The sequence below is a fragment of the Puma concolor genome, chromosome A3 (genome assembly GCF_028749965.1).
Source record: "Puma concolor isolate L17-30 chromosome A3, mPumCon1.1.hap2, whole genome shotgun sequence".
Taxonomy (NCBI): domain Eukaryota; kingdom Metazoa; phylum Chordata; class Mammalia; order Carnivora; family Felidae; genus Puma; species Puma concolor.
In genome coordinates this window covers 90,907,565-90,927,488 of record NC_141669.1, presented here as the reverse complement: position 1 = coordinate 90,927,488, position 19,924 = coordinate 90,907,565, and the positions used below count along the sequence as shown (strand labels likewise).

Genomic DNA, 19,924 nt, shown 5'->3' with positions numbered 1-19,924 from the left:
GCATCACAATCCCAGACTTTAGCCTCTACTACAAAGCTGTCATCATCAAGACAGCATGGTATTGGCACAAAAACAGACACATAGACCAATGGAATAGAATCGAAACCCCAGAACTAGACCCACAAACGTATGGCCAACTCATCTTTGACAAAGCAGGAAAGAACATCCAATGGAAAAAAGACAGTCTCTTTAACAAATGGTGCTGGGAGAACTGGACAGCAACATGCAGAAGGTTGAAACTAGACCACTTTCTCACACCATTCACAAAAATAAACTCCAAATGGATAAAGGACCTGAATGTGAGACAGGAAACCATCAAAACCTTAGAGGAGAAAGCAGGAAAAGACCTCTCTGACCTCAGCCGTAGCAATCTCTTACTCGACACATCCCCAAAGGCAAGGGAATTAAAAGCAAAAGTGAATTCCTGGGACCTTATGAAGATAAAAAGCTTCTGCACAGCAAAGGAAACAACCAACAAAACTAAAAGGCAACCAACGGAATGGGAAAAGATATTTGCAAATGACATATCGGACAAAGGGCTAGTATCCAAAATCTATAAAGAGCTCACCAAACTCCACACCCGAAAAGCAAATAACCCAGTGAAGAAATGGGCAGAAAACATGAATAGACACTTCTCTAAAGAAGACATCCGGATGGCCAACAGGCACATGAAAAGATGTTCAGCGTCGCTCCTCATCAGGGAAATACAAATCAAAACCACACTCAGGTATCACCTCACGCCAGTCAGAGTGGCCAAAATGAACAAATCAGGAGACTATAGATGCTGGAGAGGATGTGGAGAAACGGGAACCCTCTTGCACTGTTGGTGGGAATGCAAATTGGTGCAGCCGCTCTGGAAAGCAGTGTGGAGGTTCCTCAGAAAATTAAAAATAGACCTACCCTATGACCCAGCAATAGCACTGCTAGGAATTTATCCAAGGGACACAGGAGTACTGATGCATAGGGGCACTTGTACCCCAATGTTCATAGCAGCACTCTCAACAATAGCCAAATTATGGAAAGAGCCTAAATGTCCATCAACTGATGAATGGATAAAGAAATTGTGGTTTATATACACAATGGAGTACTACGTGGCAATGAGAAAAAATGAAATATGGCCTTTTGTAGCAACGTGGATGGAACTGGAGAGTGTGATGCTAAGTGAAATAAGCCATACAGAGAAAGACAGATACCATATGGTTTCACTCTTATGTGGATCATGAAAAACTTAAGAGAAACCCATGGGGGAGGGGAACAAAAAAAAAAAAAAAAAAAGAGGTTAGAGTGGGAGAGAGCCAAAGCATAAGAGACTGTTGAGAACTGAGAACAAACTAAGGGTTGATGGGGGGTGGGAGGGAGGAGAGGGTGCGTGATGGGTACTGAGGAGGGCACCTTTTGGGATGAGCACTGGGTGTTGTATGGAAACCAATTTGACAATAAATTTCATATATAAAAAAAAAAAAATAAAAAAAAATAAAAAAAAATTAAAAAAAAAAAAGATTAAAATTCCTCCTCCTTTGACTCAAAGGCAGGGAAAATAGTGGCAATACCCTTGAAGCCAGCTTCAAAATCCTCCATATTTGTGTTGTTCTTGTTTAGCAGAGGAATGGAATATGAGGAATGCCATATGAGGGATGATGATATATGAAGGGCTTTTACTGGAATACACAGGAACCATTTTACTAAACTTAGTCCATTATATGCCAAAAATGGATATCCACATGGCTGGAGGCATTGAGGAGCCAGTTATGCAGGCCTCACCCCAGGTGGTGCAGAAAAGGAGGGAGAAAGGGAAGGCAGAAGACCTGAGGTGCTAGCAGAAGGCAGAGAAAGAGAATTCCCAGTTTTAAATCTTGTCAGCTCAGACACAGGAGCAGACTCCAGGGTTGTTTTGTTTTGTTTTGTTTTGTTTTGTTTTGTTTTGTTTTGTTTTCCACTAGTAGAATTAGGCAGTCCATGTCAGTCCGGAGAAAAGAGGGAATTTCCCCTAAAAAACAAAAAGGGAATTTTGGCAGATGCTTGGGAATGTAAGCATCTGTAGAGACAGTTGGCTCTAGTTATCATAGTCATTGACCCAGGAAATGAATGAGAGAGAAGTCCCCACACACAGTCACACAGTGACTCCAACCTGCCACCCAGTGCCTTAGAGTTGCAGTTTTGTTCCTTATTCATTATGGAACTATTTGGGCAACTCTGGGAGGTGATCGGGCCCCCCTTCTGCCTCTTTGGGGCAGGTCTACCAAAACAAACCAAGGTTCTGATGGGTGGCACTCCCTGAGCTGATTCCTGGGCCTCACGGGTTCCACTGGGCACACACAGGGTCCTCACCCTGGTGTGCTGAGAGGGGCTGGTCTCCTATGTATCAAGTGGCCTGCTGGCACCAGGCGAGGTTGCTTCTCCTGGTGCTCCAAGGTCATACCCCGGTGGCAAAGGAGGTGGAAACACAACGTCTCCAAATCCCAGACGAGCCCCCAAGAGATGAAGCAGGATTCTCACACAAAGAGTTCTGACACCAAGGCTTTTCTTTCCAGGAAGCAACTTTATTCATGCCAACATGGGCTCAGAGGGTTTGTACCCAAAAAAACTAAGCCTCAAACGCCACATGGTGTAGGCTTTTATGCATTTTCTACTTGTCTCCCATAATGGGTAACGTATAGACACACAGTCTGATTGTGTGGTCTCATGTTACAGGGTCATGAAGGATGTCACATTTGCACATAGCCAGGTTGCTTTCCCTTATCTTGAGGTCTTTTCTTACCACATTCCTTAGGGAGGGGGCTCTACCATGGGATCAGGGGCTGGGGTTATCTGAGTGAAAGACACCCTGACTCCAGACACTGGTGACTGGCCTGCACTTGAGTGAGCTCTGGCTCATCCCAATGCTACAGTATCAACAAAGATAAACGTGTCACCATCCACAACAGGAGTAAAGAGCAGGCAGGTCAGTGTGGCTTTCCCTCATCACTGGTCCTCTAAGTGGGGTGACTGCTATGATTGCTAGTTAAGGCAACTTTGGGTTTTCATCTTCTAAGAGAACAAGACAAACCCTGTGGAGTACCTCCACCCCACGTGTGCTCTTGCCTTATGACATCCTGAAAAGATCTCATTCCAGCAGAGCTGATGACCCCCCAAAACAGCAGGTCTGCTATCCCCGGTTTGAGTATCTACTGCTGCTGATTTCCTGATCACAGAGACTTACCTCTTGTAAAAGTGCTACAAGGCATATTTTTATTTTCCCCACAAAATGATTTACATCAAAATTTGATTTCTGAGTTCTCTTAGTTCATCCAAGCTTCCTCTGGATGTGGACCTGGTGTAGACAGTATACAACATACAGGGTGTCCCCAGCAGATGGTCATCTTCCTTGGCTCATCTACCTGTGGCTGGCCAAGTAGATGGCCACAGTGCTGGGCAGGGATAGGGTGCTGCAGGCTCACACACGACGGGGTGGTGGAGCACATCAGCCTGCTCCTGCACAATCCCTTCACACTGGTTTTCAATATTTGACCATACAGTGTGAACTTTGCCTTTTGGTGTCTGGTAGGTACTTAATACAAGTTATCAAAATGAACACTGAAATAGACTGGATTGGGGTCAATTCCCTTAAGAGAAGGCTGAAGCCCCATAATCAGAACCTCTGAGCCTCCAAGCATCTGACTTCTCTTGAAACCCCGCTGTCTGCATATTAACAAGGTCAGCTACAACAGCATAGGGTAAGGAAGGAGTTCAGAGAAAGGCCATCTTCCTCCTGCCATGGTAAATAGAGAGGGCCAAGGATTCTGTGCAAACTTTGAAGCATCAGAACCTTTCTGACCCATGTAGACAACCCTAAATGACCCAAGACATTGCCAACACTGTCTTCACAGCTAAGGTGACCCAGTGCCCTTTCCTTGTACTCACTGCAAGGCTGCAGGACCTCCAAAGCAGCCCAACTCTGGGCAAGTCCCAGCTTCTATCAAAAACTGGGTCTAAAATACCTCCTTTGCTGGGCTGCTGAGGGGCTAGTTACAGAAAATGCCAGACGCTAGGCGCACCTGGGTGGCTCAGTCAGTTGAACATCAGACTCTTGATTTCGGCTCAGGTCATGATCCCAGGGTCGTGGGATCAAGCCCTACATCAGGCTCCACACTGAGTGTGGAGCCTGCTTGAGGTTCTCCCTCTCTTCCCCCTGCCCGCCTCCTTCCCTACTCATGCACTCTAAAATAAAAAACAAAACAAAAGATAATGCCAGGTGCTAGATACCCAGGTGACTTATCCTTTGTGTTCATTATAATACCACCACTAACAGCACTGGAATTACTATTCCCACACATAGGTTCACAGTTTTAATGCTGCTCAAATCCTATTTGTAGAATTGCCTGACTGCATACTGCCTCTTCTTCTGTCCTTCCCTCCCTCCCCAGAAAGCCACCAACCTAAATTACAAAACACTGAGAAGTGGCCTTAACCCCGCCCTCCACCCAGCAGGGACCCTACAGCACCTTAGCTGTGGGAATCTTCTGTTTACACTCCCCAAAGCCTATGTGTGAGGGCAGAAGCCAGAACCCCCTTCCCCTGTAATCCTTCCACAGACCCACTGGAAGGAGGAAGGAAACACAGGGAGAGCCTTCTCTGCACCCTCAAGCAGGGCCTGGCCTGGTCCCACAGTGACCCGTCTGTCAGCACTGCCAACCCCCGCCCCCCCTGCTTGCTCCCAGGTGGCCCCCAGGCCTACTCACATGTAAAGTACAGGCCTCACAGTAGAGTGGTTGTTATAAATAATAAACACTCCCCAGGGTTCAATGGCTTCTTCAGTTTCCTCTTCATCCAAACTGAATTAATCTTCCTTTGCATTCCACATATGCATAAAATGTTTGCACAGCAAGCCACCTGAAAACCTGGCCCCATTCAGCAGCTGACTGCTGAACTGGGGACAACATTCCAGATAAAGAAGAACACTTGATTTCTTAAGGTTTTATATAAAATTCTGAAATCCAAATCAGTAGAATCTCAATAATTCTAATGTTATAAAGTTTAATTTAAAATCACATACACTTTGCTATCAGGTGAAACAAAACCCTGTTTTCACCTCAAGGAGAAAAACCTGCCCCCAAACAAACTGGATATTGGCCCTGAGACAGATGATGTAGGTGGGCAATCCACATGACCATGCAGCCCTCTGGAGGCAAACAGAGCAAGGTGTTGGTTTGCATTTAATTGACACACAATGATGAGAGAACTTAATCTGTGCCCTGAGAAACTCCTTCAGTATTGAGGAAAGAGAAGAGAAAGGTGGTCTCTCAGAAGCAGCTATGGTGTTTGATGTTTGAGGGCCTAGAGTATTGTATTGCAAAGGGGAAATAATTCCAAACAAGGCTCTCCATAAAAACCTGCTCACCTAGAAAGAATGGAACCAAGGGCAGCCATTCTAGATTGGTTCATTCTTTATCTGGAAAGATGTTACAATCCTGATAAAATATTAAAGCCCGTCCTTGGGTTCCAGTGGAGCAGACCTCAGTGCCACTTTAAAAATAGCCTTGCAGTTTTTAATGAACCTTCATACTTTGGCAGTTCTGAGTTTTTTGGATTAATTTCAGCATTAACTTTTCTTGTTTTTCAAAATTTATACTGTGTATTTACTTTGCCTACGTGGGTCCTAAATATCTCAGCAATAAGGCTTGAGTAGCTATCATTTTTATCAACGGGATTTTTCAGTGCCAACAATGTAAAAATAAGCTGATAACTTCATTTAATCAGCAATTACTATACTATGTCCTTTTCCTACAAAGCAGACAGACTAAAAACTTTAAGGATATCAAATTCTGGAACTGTCCTAATACAACCATTTTTCTGGGGTCTCATAAAGAAGACATTGTGGCACACAGTGATGGCAGACCCTAGTGTCAGTCTCCGGTTTTACTATGCACTTTCCACCTCTGTGACCTTGAACAACTTATTTCACCTCTCTGTGCCTCAGTACCTAATTAAGAGACTGTGAGAATTAGTAATTGTTAAGCTTGTTAACATGTCAATATTGAGACCAGTGTTGCACACAGTTGGTACTGAATAAACACTGGCATCTCCTCTGGCACACAGGCACAAGTGCCTGGGGCAGCACACACACCTGTAATATCTACAAACCACATAGGTGTCCACAGCTTTCAAAATAAATTATATATAGAAAATCTTGTAAATTCCTATTACATGCCAATATATGTAAATAAAGATTTATTTTTAATAAAACTATACATAAAATTATATATATAAAAGAATATAACATGATAATTTGATACACATATACAGTGAAACAATTACTACAGTCAAGCTAATTAAGATATCTTCTCCTCAGAGTTACCATTTTTTGTGTGTGTGATGTGAGCCCCTAAAATCTACTCTCTTAGCAAATTTCCACTATTCAAAACAGTATTATTACAACTATAGTCATCATGGTATATATTAGGTCTCCAGACCTACTCATCTTATATAACAACTTTATACCCTTTGAGCAGTATCTTCCCAGTTCCAAAGATTTTTATAGCCACGAGTACTTTTATTTGTGCCAGGACTACAGCTATAGACCCCAAATTTATATGTCTACCCATGTGATTATAAACTATCTAAACAATATACACACATGAAGTTATCCACATATTGTTCTATGCACCTAAAATGAGCTTACTCTGTGTTAATCCAATGCAATCACATGTGTCCTCAGAGACAGGCAGAGGAGTTTTGAAAGAGAAGAGGAGGCAATGTGACCATAGAAGCAGAGACTGGGGTGATGCAGTCTTAAGCCATGGAATGCCTACAGCCACCAGAAGCTAAAACAGGGAAGGATCAAATTCTCCCCTGGAATCTGCAGAGTGACCCTGTCAACACCTTTTGGACTTCTGGGCTCCATAAGTATAAGAGAATAAATTTCTGTTGTACAGTTCATGGTCATTTGTTACAGCAGCCCTAGGAAACTAACACAACATCCCATGTCTTTTTTTAACTTTTTTTTTTAATGTTTATTTTTGAGAGAGGGATGGAGGGAGGGAGGGAGGGAGGGAGAGAGAGAGAGAGAGCAAGCAGGGGAGGGACAGAGAAAGACAGAGACAGAATCTGAACCAGGCTCTAGGCTCTGAGCTGTCAGCCCAGAGCCTGACATGGGCTTGAACTCACTAATTGTGAGATCATGACCTGAGCCGAAGTCGGAAGCTCAACCGACTGAGCCACCCAGGCGCCCCACAACATCCCATGTCTTAATATTGTTAATATGGCAATACCCCTAAACTGGTCTACAGACTCAATGCAACTCCTACCAAAATTCCAGCTGGCTTCTTTAAAGAAATTGACCAGCAGATCTTAAAAAATTTATATGGAAATAAAAGGGACCCAGAATTGCCAAAACAATCTTAGAAAAGAATGAAAAACGTGGAGGACTCTCACTTCCCAATTTGAAAGCTTATCACAATGGTACAGTAGCCAAGATGGTATGGTTCTGGCATATAAACAGACAAGCAGACCAATAGAATAATATTCAGAGTCTGGAAATAGAATCTCCATGTACAGTAAATTGATTTCAACAAAGAAGCCAAAACAATTCAGTGGGGAAAAACAAGTCTTTTCATCATATGGTACTGAGACAACTGGATAGCCACATGCAAAAGAATCAAGTGGAACCTCTACCTCACATCATATATAAAAACTAACCTTAAATGGATCAAAAACCCAAATGTAAGAGCTAAAACTATAAAATGCTTAGGAGAAAACATAGGAGTAAATCTTCTAAAGAAGTAAAATGACCTTTATTTAGGCAACGTTGTATCTTTGATTAGATAGAACACCAAAAGCACAAGTAACCAAAGGAAAATAAAAAAGGTAAGCTGGACTTCATCAAAATTAAAATTTGTTGTACTGCAAATGACATAATCATAAAATGAAGAGACAGAAAACATTTGCAGATTCTGTATCTGAAAAGGGACTTGGGTTTAGAATATATAAAGAATTCTTGCAGCTCTATAATAAAAGCACAAATAACCCAATTTAAAAATGGGGAAAGGATCTGAATAGATATTTCTCCAAAGGAGACACAAATGACCAAAGATGCTCTACCTCTTTAGCCATCAGAGAAATGCATATCAATACCACAATGAAATAGCACTTAGAGTATCTAGGCTGACTGTAACAAACAAGATGTGTAATAATAAGTACTAGTAAGGATATGGAGAGATCAGAAAGCGAAAATCCTGAAAGCAGCAAGGGATCCTCAATGACATTAAAAGCTGACTCCTCCTCAGGAACCATGGACCAAAAGGCAGGAAGGTGACATATTTGAAGTAGTGAGACAAAAAGGATGTCACCCAAGAATTCTATATCCAGTAAACTCATCCTTAAAAATGAAGGATATATAATGCCAAAGGCATGATTTATGAAAGAAATAACTGATCAGTTGGACTTTACTAAAATAAAAAACTTCTGCTCCACGAAGGACACCATTAAAGGAAAGAAAAACAAGCCAGAGACTGGGAGAAAACATTTGCTGAAGACATGTCTGATATCCTTGTTATCCAACATATACAAAGAACTCTTAAAACTCAATAATAAGAAAATGAATATACAAAAGGTAAACAGGCATATGAAAAGATGCTCAACATTATATGCAACTAGGGAGTTGCAAATAAAACAAGACACACCATTACACACCTTTTTGAATGGTCCAAACCCAGAACACTAAGAAAATCAAATGCTGGCCAAAATATGGAGGAAAAAAAAAACCCCAAACCTCTCAATCACTGCTCATGGGAATGAAAAATGGTACAATTACTTTGGAAAACAGTTTGGTAACTTAAAATATTTTTTTTAATGTTTATTTATTTATTTTTGAGAGAGAGAGAGAGAGAGAGAGAGAGAGAGAGAGAGAGAGAGAACACGCACAGGTAAGGGGCAGGGAGAGAGACAATCCCAAGCAGGCTCTGTGCTGTCAACACAGAGTCCAATGTCTGAACCAAAATTAAGAGTCAGATGCTTAATTGAATGAGCTACCCAGGCACCCCTAGTAACTTCTTATAAAACTAAACATACTCTTACTTCTGTAAGTGTCTACTCACAGATGAATGGATAAAAAAGGGGTGGTATATATACACAATGGACTATTACTCAGCCATAAAAAAAGAATGAGATCTTGCCACTTTTGACAATATGGATAGACCCAGAGGGCATCATGCTAAGTAAAATAAGTCAGACAAAGAAATACCATATGATTTCATTTACATATGGAATCTAAAAAACAAATGAACAAATAACCAAAACAGACATTAATACAAAGAACAAACATGGTTGCAAGGTGGGGGGTGGGGGGTGGTAAGAATAAGCAAAATAGCTGAAGTGGATTAAGACATACAAACTTCCAGTTATAATGTAAGTAAGTCACAGAGATAAAAAGTACACCATAGGGAATATGACTAGTACTGTAATAACATTGTATGGTGACAGACAGTGATTACACTTATCATGGTGAGCACTGAGTAATGTACTGAATTGCTACTGAATTGTTTCTGAATCACTGTTGTACACCTGAGACTAAACTAACATTGTATGTCAACTATACTTTAATAATAAACTAACTGACTGACATATTCTTACAAAATGATCCAGCAAGTATTTACTCAAATGAGGTGAAAACTTATGTCTACACAAAAACTTTCATATGGATGTTTATAGCTACTATATTCATAACTGATTTTACCTGGAAGCAACCAAGATGCCCTTCAGTGGTGAATGGGTAAATGTTACAGACTGCATGTTTTTGGCCTCCTAAAAGTCATATTGAAATCCTAACCCCAATGCGATGGTATTAGGAGGTGGGGCCTCTAGGAGGTGATTAGGTCATAAGGCTAGACCCCTTATCAATGGGACTAGTGCCCTTATATAAGAGACCCCAGAGAGCTCCCCTACCCCTTCCACCATGTGAGGACACAGCAACAAGGCAGCCATCTATAAATCAGAAAGCAGGCCATTCCCAGACACAGAATCTGCCAGCACCCTGATCTTGGGACTTCCCAGCCTCCTGAGCTGTGAGAAATGTGTTTGTTGTTCAAGTCACCCCATCTATGGTACTTTTATTACAGCTCTCAGGCTGTAGCCACATCAGTCCCCTCTGCTGCCACATCTGTGAGATCTCAGCCTAGCTCAGCCACAATTCTGCCACATCACTCCCTCCTCAGAGGCACCTATTGCCCCATTTTATGATTGTGTGATAATTCATTTGATCAGCCCCCTGTCAATGGACACTTACATTGTTTCTGATCTTCTGCTACTATAAACAATGCTGCGGTGAACCACCTCTGAAGAATAAATTCCTAGAACTGGAACCTCTGGGTCATGAACATGTCTTTGTTTAATTCTGATACTGCTAAACTGACATACACAGAAGTGACACCAACTTAGTCCTATGAGTAATGTATAAAAGTGCCTGTTCCTCCATCCCTAGGCAATACAACATGTTATCAATTTTTTTTCCAGTGTGATGGGGGGTGGGAATGGCATCATATTATAGGTTTTGTTGATAAAAAGCTTTTTGAAGGAATAAGCAATTACTCGATAGCCACTCTATGGAAATCCTAGACAATCCAGTGGAATACAAAGAGATATAAAAGAAATGTTCTCTGCTCTCAAGTGTGGAATCAGGAGTGATGGATGGAATATACACATGCCCTCATTTAAGAATACAAACCAACCACCCTGTCTGAGGCAGCAGCATAGTCTAGTCAAAAGGGCCAAGCACCTCAGCCTGACTGCTACTAGCTGTCTGGGCCTCAGTTCCTCTGGTGTAAAATAAGGACATAAAATCAGATGATCTCAAAGATTGCTTCAACTTTGGAAATTCTATATTGAAGAGAAATCAGTTAACTCAAATTCACTTTAAAAGTGAATACAGGGGCGCCTGGGTGGCGCAGTCGGTTGGGCGTCCGACTTCAGCCAGGTCACGATCTTGCGGTCCGTGAGTTCGAGCCCCGCGTCAGGCTCTGGGCTGATGGCTCGGAGCCTGGAGCCTGTTTCCGATTCTGTGTCTCCCTCTCTCTCTGCCCCTCCCCCGTTCATGCTCTGTCTCTCTCTGTCCCAAAAATAAATAAAAAACGTTGAAAAAAATTTTTTTAAAAAATAAAAAAATAAAAGTGAATACAGTATTCTTTACATATAACCAGAGTCAATCAGTACAGCACAGTGTCATAATGGTAGTATGCCCTCACCACCCTGACACCTGGAGCAGGGGTGTGAATGGTGGTGCCCTTGCTCTACCTGCAAGCATGCTCTCTGCTCTGTGCTGAGACCAGACCTTAGGATTCTTAAAAGAGTACCCCAGGCAGCAACCTCTGGCTGGCATGGAAGATGTAAGAGGAAACCCTGTCTGGCAGTGGGAACAAAGCCACACTCATCTATCTCACAAGACACTCTCACCTCTGTTTGCTGACCAGCATGATTTCACATACAGAATTTGAACAGGAAAACAGCGATGCTAAGTTGTCCTGGCAGAGACACCTGGGTGGCTCAGTCGGTTAAGCATCTGACTTCGGCTCAGGTCATGATCTCACAGTTCGTGAGTTCGAGCCCCGCATCGGGCTCTGTGCTGACAGCTTAGAGCCTGGAGCCTGCTTCAAATTCTATGTCTCCCTCTCTGCTCCTCCACTGCTCATGCTCTGTCTCTCTCTCCTTCAAAAATAAATAAGTTGCCCTGGCAGACCAGCGCTCTGGCCTCACCAGCATCCACATAAGACCATGAAGTTGGGACACAGGGCTAATGGTCCACAGTCTAATCTATTTATTTTCAGACTGTACACCATGAAGCACAGGATTGTATCTTTCATTAGTTTCACTCTATATCTACTATTCTTCAAGGAATTTAATTCCAATGAAATAACAAGATACAGACAGATTAAAAAGTTGCGTGATTTGACTTTACTGAAAGGCTGCCCTGGCATAAACAATTTCAGTTAGTAGAAACATGGTTTATCTGGAAACCTCAGGAACCACCTCACTTTGGCTGAGGTGTATGGTCCTTAGGAGAAGTTTCCCTGTTCTGAATCACACACGCTGGAGTTTTTACTTTTTATACTAGAATTCCTAAACTTAGTTCTCTACTTCTACCCAAATACTAAATAGCATTTGCATGAAATAAGCAGTGACAGTTTTTCTTCCTAAAGGAACCAAGGTGAGCACAGTTGAAGGGCATTTGCTAAAACAGATATCTTATTCCCAAGCGCTCCCCAAAAGAATTTATATTCAGTCTAAACATCCTTGCCCAATCTTCCTTGACACAATGAACTTTTAAATAAACAGACCTGTCTTCTTTTTTTTTTATATGAAATTTATTGTCAGATTGGTTTCCATACAACACCCAGTGCTCATCCCAAAAGGTGCCCTCCTCAATACCCATCACCCACCCTCCCCTCCCTCCCACCCCCCATCAACCCTCAGTTTGTTCTCAGTTTTTAACAGTCTCTTATGCTTTGGCTCTCTCCCACTCTAACCTTTTTTTTTTTTTTCCTTCCCCTCCCCCATGGGTTCCTGTTAAGTTTCTCAGGATCCACATAAGAGTGAAACCATAAGTCTCTGTCTTTCTCTGTATGGCTTATTTCACTTAGCATCACATTCTCCAGTTCCATCCACGTTGCTACAAAAGGCCATATTTCATTTTTTCTCATTGCCACGTAGTATTCCATTGTGTATATAAACCACAATTTCTTTATCCATTCATCAGTTGATGGACATTTAGGCTCTTTCCATAATTTGGCTATTGTTGAGAGTGCTGCTATGAACATTGGGGTACAAGTGCCCCTATGCATCCGTACTCCTGTATCCCTTGGATAAATTCCTAGCAGTGCTATTGCTGGGTCATAGGGTAGGTCTATTTTTAATTTTCTGAGGAACCTCCACACTGCTTTCCAGAGCGGCTGCACCAATTTGCATTCCCACCAACAATGCAAGAGGGTTCCCGTTTCTCCACATCCTCTCCAGCATCTATAGTCTCCTGATTTGTTCATTTTGGCCACTCTGACTGGTGTGAGGTGATACCTGAGTGTGGTTTTGATTTGTATTTCCCTGATAAGGAGCGACACTGAACATCTTTTCAAAAAATATGGAACGCTTCACGAATTTGCGTGTCATCCTTGCGCAGGGGCCATGCTAATCTTCTCTGTATCGTTCCAATTTTAGTATATGTGCTGCCGAAGCGAGCACAACAGACCTGTCTTCAAGCTGCATTTTTTAAACTGTGGATGGCTATTTAACCAAGGTGATGAGTAACAGAGCTCATTATCTCAGTAAGTATAAACTTGAATTTTTAACCCTGAGCAGGTCTGGCACAAAGATTCTCTATCTTTTCCTGCATATGGACTCTTACTGAATGTTTCACAAGTGATTTCTCTAACTTTGTTATTCAATCCAAATTTTCCCTGGAAAAATTGTTTTCTTACTTTGCCTGTGATACTCAGTCTGAGGACAATGTTCAGGATATCAGAGTCAGAAGGAGGTCCCAGAGAGTACAACTCAATCAACCCATTTTACAGATGAGGAACCTCTCCGTAGGCTGAAGAGCATGGGTGGAGCATACAAGGGCCCAACCAGGGTACACAGGTAATTATTTCTAAGGCACCACCTTCCCTGCCATTCAAAGCATGTGTGGCAGTTTCCCTGTCTTGGCCTCCAACTGAGATCCTATATTCACTGTAAATCCTTGCTGATACTTTTAACTATATGCTCAATGACCAACATTTTATTTCCCACTATCCTCTCCTGTCTTAGACTTTGATGGCTGTCAAAAGGCATCAAATGGCTACAATCAGGTGGCTGTCGCTGCTCATACCAACTGGTGAAAGCTCATTTTGCACACTTCTGTCCGATTCTGTCTCAAGGACATCATGTTGGTAGCTTAAAATCGGCTCTGGTGGGAGTATTTACACCACAATAGCTGGCAAGTGCTACCACCTAGGACTTCTAGGAGAGGGGCAGTTGTTAAAACTTTATCAGCATATCAACCACTGGTTAAAATATAAAAGACTGATCACATCACATGCTGGTAATGACATGGAGCAACTGCAATGCTTCGTTCTTGTTAATGGGGGTATATACGGCACAAAAATTTTTAAAAACCTGTTCAATGTTACCTACCAAACCTAAAAACATACATGCATCCTATGACATGAATATCTAACTCCTTAGGTATATACTCAACAGAAATGCATGGATTTATGCACCAAATGACATGCTTTCTTAGGCAGCATTATTCATAGTAGCCAAAAACTAGAAGCAACCCAAATATTGATCAACTGGGTTACACTTCAGCCCTCAACAAGTACAAAAAAGTGGAGATCATACCATGCATATTTTCAGATCACAACACTATGAAACTTGAAGTTAACCACCAAAAAAAAAAATTTGGAAAGACCACAAATACATTGACCTTAAAGAACATCCTACTAAAGAATGAATGGGTTAAAAGGAAATTAAAGATGAAATAAAAAAAGTACATGGAAGCAAATGAAAATGAACACATGACAGTTCAAATGAAACCTTTGGGATACAGCAAAGGCATTCCTAAAATGAAAGTATATTGCAATACGGGCCTACCTCAAGAGGCAAAAAAGGTCTCAAATAAACAACCTAATCTTGTATCTAAAGGAGCTAGAAAAGGAACAAATAAAGCCTAAAGACAGAAGAAAAAGGGAAATAATGAAGACTAGAGCAGAAATAAATGATACAGAAACAAAAAATCCCAGTAGGATAGATCAACAAAACTAAGAGCTAGTTCTTCAAAAGAATTAATGAAATTGATAACCCCCTAGCCAGACTGATCAAAAAGAAAAGAGAAAGGACCCAAATAGATAACATGAAGAATGAAAAAGGAGAGATCACAACGAACACTACAGAAATACAACAATTAGGGAGCCTGGGTGGCTCATTGGTTAAGCAGCCGACTTCAGCTCAGGTTATGATCTCGTGGTTTGTGGGTTCAAGCCCCGCGTTGGGCTCTGTGCCAACAGCTCAGAGCCTGGAGCCTGCTTTGGATTCTGTGTCTCCCTCTCTTTCTCTGCCCCTCCCCCACTCAAGCTCTGTCTCTTTCTGTCTCAAAAATAAATAAACCGTAACAAAATGTTTTTTAAAGAAATACAACAGTTATGAGAATACTATGAAAAATTACATGCCAACAAACTAAGTAATCTGGAAAAAATGGACAAATTATTAGAAACTCACAAACTACCAAAACTGAAACAGGGAGAAATAGAAAAATTTGAACAGACCCATCACCAGCAAAGAAATTCAATCAGTTATCAAAAATCTCCCAACAGGGGTGCCTGGGTGGCTCAGTTGGTTAAGTGTCTGACTCTTGATTTCCGCTCAGGCCATGATCTCAGAGTTCGTGAGTTCAAGCCCAAGGGCTCTGCACTGACAGCAGAGCCTGCTTGAGATTCTCTCTCTATCTCTATCTCTGCCCCCCCCCAAAAAATAAATAAATAAAGTCAACTCAAAGAAAAGAAGAAGAAGAAGAAGAAGAAGAAGAAGAAGAAGAAGAAGAAGAAGGTGCACCTGGGTGGCTCAATTGGTTAAGTGTCCGACTCTTGATTTCAGCTCAGGTCATGAATTCATGGATCATAGTATTGAGCCCCATGTCAGGCTCTGTACTGACAGCGAGGTCTGTTTGAGATTCTCTCTCTCCCTCTCTCTCTGCCCCTGCCCTGCTCATACATGCAACACCTTTATCTCATTCTCTTCTCTCAAAATAGGTAAACTTTAAAAAAAAAAAAAGGAGAGTTAATACCTATTCTCACATTATTTCAAAAAAATAGAAATACAAGGAAACTTTCCAAATTCATTCTATGAAACCATAATTATCTTGATTCCAAAACCAGAAAAAGACCCCACTAAAAAGAAGAATTACAGGCCAATATCCTTGATGAACATGGATATAAAAATTCTCAACAAGATACTAGCAAATTGAATTCAAAAGTATATTAAAAGAATTATTCACCTATTCCCCATGATCAAGTGGGATTTATTCCTGGGCTGCAGGGTTGGTTCAATATTTGCAAAACAATCAATGTGATACACCACATTTAATAAAGCAAAGGATAAGAATCATATGATCCTGTAAATACCTGCAGAAAAAGCATTTGACAAAATACAGCATCCTTTCTTGATAAAAACCCTCAACAAAGTAGGGATAGATGGAACATACCGCAACATTATAAAGGCCATATATGAAAGACCCACAGCTAATATCATCCTCAATGGAGAAAACTGCGAGCCTTTCCCCTACAGTCAGGAACAAGACAAGGATGTCCACTCTCACCATTACTATTTACCATAGTACTGGAAGTCTTAGACTCAGCAATAAGACAACAACAACAACAACAACAACAACAACAACAAAGAAAAAAATAAAAGAAAAGAAAAAAGAAAAGAAAGAAAGAAAATAAAAGGCATCCAAATCAGCAAGAAAGAAGTCAAACTTTCACTATCTGCAGATGACATGATACTTCATGTAGAAAACCTGAAAAACTCCACCAAAAAATTGCTACATGAATTCATACATTAATACATGAATTCAGCAAAGTTACAGGAGATAAAATCAATGTACAGAAATTGGTTGCATTTCTACACACCAATAACAAAGCAGCAGAAAAAGAAATCAAGGAATTGATCCCATTTGCAAATGCATCAAAAACAATTAGATACCAGGAATAAACCTAACTAAAGAAGTAAAAGATCAATACTCTGAAAACTACAGAACACTTATGAAAGAAACTGAAGAGGATACAAAGAAATGGAAAAGCATTTCATGCTTGTGCATTGGAATAACACTGTTAAAATGTCTACACTACCCAAAGCAATCTACACATTTAATGCAATCCCTATCAAAATACCACCACCATTTTTCACAGAGCTAGAACAAAACAATCCTAAAATTTGTATGGAACCACAAAAGACCCCGAATAGCCAAAGCAATTCTGAAAAAGAAAAATATAACTGGAGGCATCACAATTCCAGATTTCAAGCTATATTACAAAGCTATAGTCATCCAGACAGTGTGGTACTGGCATAAAAACAAACATGCAGATCAGTGGAAAAGGATAGAGAACCCAGAAACAAACCTGCAACTATATGATCAACTCATCTTCAACAAAGCAGGAGGTAATATCCAATGGAAAAAAGACAGTCTCTTGGGACAGAATCTGTTCCCAACAGAACGAATGCTGATGGGAAAACTGGACAGCAACATGCAGAAGAATGAAACTGGACCATTTTCTTCTACCGGACACAAAAATAAATTCAAAATGGATGAAAGACCTAAATATGAGATAGGAAACCATCAAAATCCTAGAGGAGAACACAGGCAACAACCTATTTGACCTAGGCCATAGCAGCTTCTTCCTAGACATGTCTCTAGAGGCAAACATGAACTATTAGGACCTCATCAAGATAAAAAGCTTCTGCACAGTGAAAGAAACAATCAACAAAACTAAAAGGCAACCGACAGAATGGGGAAAGATATTTGCAAATGACATATCAGATAAAGAGTTAGTATCCAAAACCTATAAGGAACTTATCAAACTCAACACCCAAAAAACAAATAACCTAGTTAAGAAATGGGCATAAGATATGAATAGACACGTTCCAAAGGAGACATCCAGATGGCTAACAGATACATGAAAAGATGCTCAACATCACTCATTATCAGGAAAATACAAATCAAAACCACCAGGAGATAGCACCTCACACCTGTCAGAATGGCTAAAATTAAGACAAGAAAAAACAGGTGTTGGTGAGGATGAGTAGAATGAGGAACCTTCTTGCACTAATGGTGGGAATGCAAACTGGGGCAGCCACTCGGGAGAGCAGTATGGAAGTTCCTCAAGAAACTAAAAATAGAACTACCCTATGATCCAGCAATTTCACTTATAAGTATTTACCCAAAGAACACAAAAATACAGATTTGGAGGGCTCCACATAGCCTATGTTTGTTTATAGCAGCTTTATCAACAATAGCCAGACTATGGAGAGAGCCCAAATGTCCATCAACTAATGAATAAACAAGATGATAATGATGGTGATGATGATGATGATGGTGGTGTGTGTGTGTGTGTGTGTGTGTGTGTGTGTGTGGTGGAATATTACTCAGCCATCAAAAAGAATGGAATCTTGCCATATGCAATGATTTGGATGGAGCCAGAATGTACTACGCTAAGTGAAATAACTCAAACAGAGAAAGACAAATACCGTATGATTCCACCCGTATGTAGAATTTAAGAAACAAACAGATGAACATATAGGAAGGTGGGGGGAAGAGAAGAGACTGAAACAAACTACAAGAGACTCTTAATGGTAGAGCACAAACTATGGGTTGACAGAGGGAGGTGGGTGGGAGATGGGCTAGATGGGTGATGGGTATGAGGAGGACACTTATGATGAGCACTGGGTGTTGTGTATAAGTGATGGATCACTGAATTCTACTCCTGAAACCAATATTGCACTGTATGTAAACTAAAATTTAAATAGAAAAAAAAGGAAAAAAAGCACTATAAAATATCTATCAAAGGTAAAAATAAATACTTTGTGATCTATTCTGGAAAACTATAAAACAATGGTAAAGAATGAACTGCATGGCAATGACAACAACCTGAATCTCACAAACATAATGAAAAGAAGCCAGACATATTGCATGATTCCATTTACATTAAATTCAAAAGCAGGAAAAATTACTCTGTGGTGTTAAAAGTTAAGATAGAGGACAGTAGAAAGGAAAAAATAAATAGGACAACATATGAGGGGGTAGTCAGTAATATTCTATTCTTTTTACTGGGATGGTGGTTATACATGTATGTTAACTCTGTGACAATTCATTATTATCTGTGCACTTTTGTTATGTAATGTTATACTTCAAGTTCAGTTAAGAGGAAAATGTTAAATGCTGGTCTGAATCCTGGCATGGCAAGTACCTGCTTTGTGGTGAATTCCCTCTTGGTGTGACAGGGCTTGAAGAAACACACTCCCCAAAAGAGTAAATAAAATAAATGGCCTAAATGAGAAATGAGAAGCCCCAGAAAGCATTTAGGAAAACAAAAGAAACCCACAAACTTTCCCCAAAGCCACTTCTACTCCCTTTCCCCAAGACAATCTCTAAAATTATACACCCAGCAGCTATGGGTCCTTTACATCCCCCAGAGTGTTTTACCTTCAGAACAGGACATGTAAGCCCCAATAACTTCATGCTGGACAAACACACTCACACCTAATTCAGCCTAAATTTGCTTCTTAAAAACACTACAGAGTAGGACACTATCCAATTAAGTGGGATAAAAGACATTTAACAAATCATGTAAAATCAAATCAGAAGCTGGTCTAGTTGGAAGAGCATGTGACTCCTGATCTTGGGGTTGTAGAGTTCATGCCCCACCTTGAGTCCCCACCTTGAGTGTAGAGATTACTCAAAAACGAACAAACTTTATTTTTTTATTTTTTATTTTTTTTCAACGTTTTACTTATTTTTGGGACAGAGAGAGACAGAGCATGAACGGGCGAGGGGCAGAGAGAGAGGGAGACACAGAATCGGAAACAGGCTCCAGGCTCTGAGCCATCAGCCCAGAGCCCGACGCGGGGCTCGAACTCACGGACCGCGAGATCGTGACCTGGCTGAAGTCGGACGCTTAACTGACTACGCCACCCAGGCGCCCCAAAAACGAACGAACTTTAAATCAAATCAAACCATATTTTAGCAGCAATCTTCATGGAGAAATAAAAAGAATAAAAATGACTGACTTGGAAATACTCTAAACTCAACAGAATGCTCTGGGCTTGTCCTTAAGCTTCCAAAAAGCTCTTCAGGAAACTGTAATAGTTGGGGATATTAAGAAGCCTGCACGTGAGGAACAGTGTATTTGGGGATCACATCTATCAGTCCAGTCAG

At 40.9% G+C, this 19,924-nt stretch overlaps 1 protein-coding gene and 1 non-coding gene across 9 annotated transcripts in view; both read right to left on the bottom strand.

The window, feature by feature from the left end:
• The window catches only part of NINL (ninein like), a 180,505-nt gene that overhangs the window by 109,881 nt on the left and 50,700 nt on the right, over nt 1–19,924 (bottom strand). The gene's annotated exons all lie outside the window — the stretch shown is intronic.
• Nucleotides 13,094–13,200, bottom strand: LOC112869778 (U6 spliceosomal RNA). Its single transcript, XR_003224424.1, has one exon. It is a non-coding gene; the product is annotated as a U6 spliceosomal RNA (small nuclear RNA).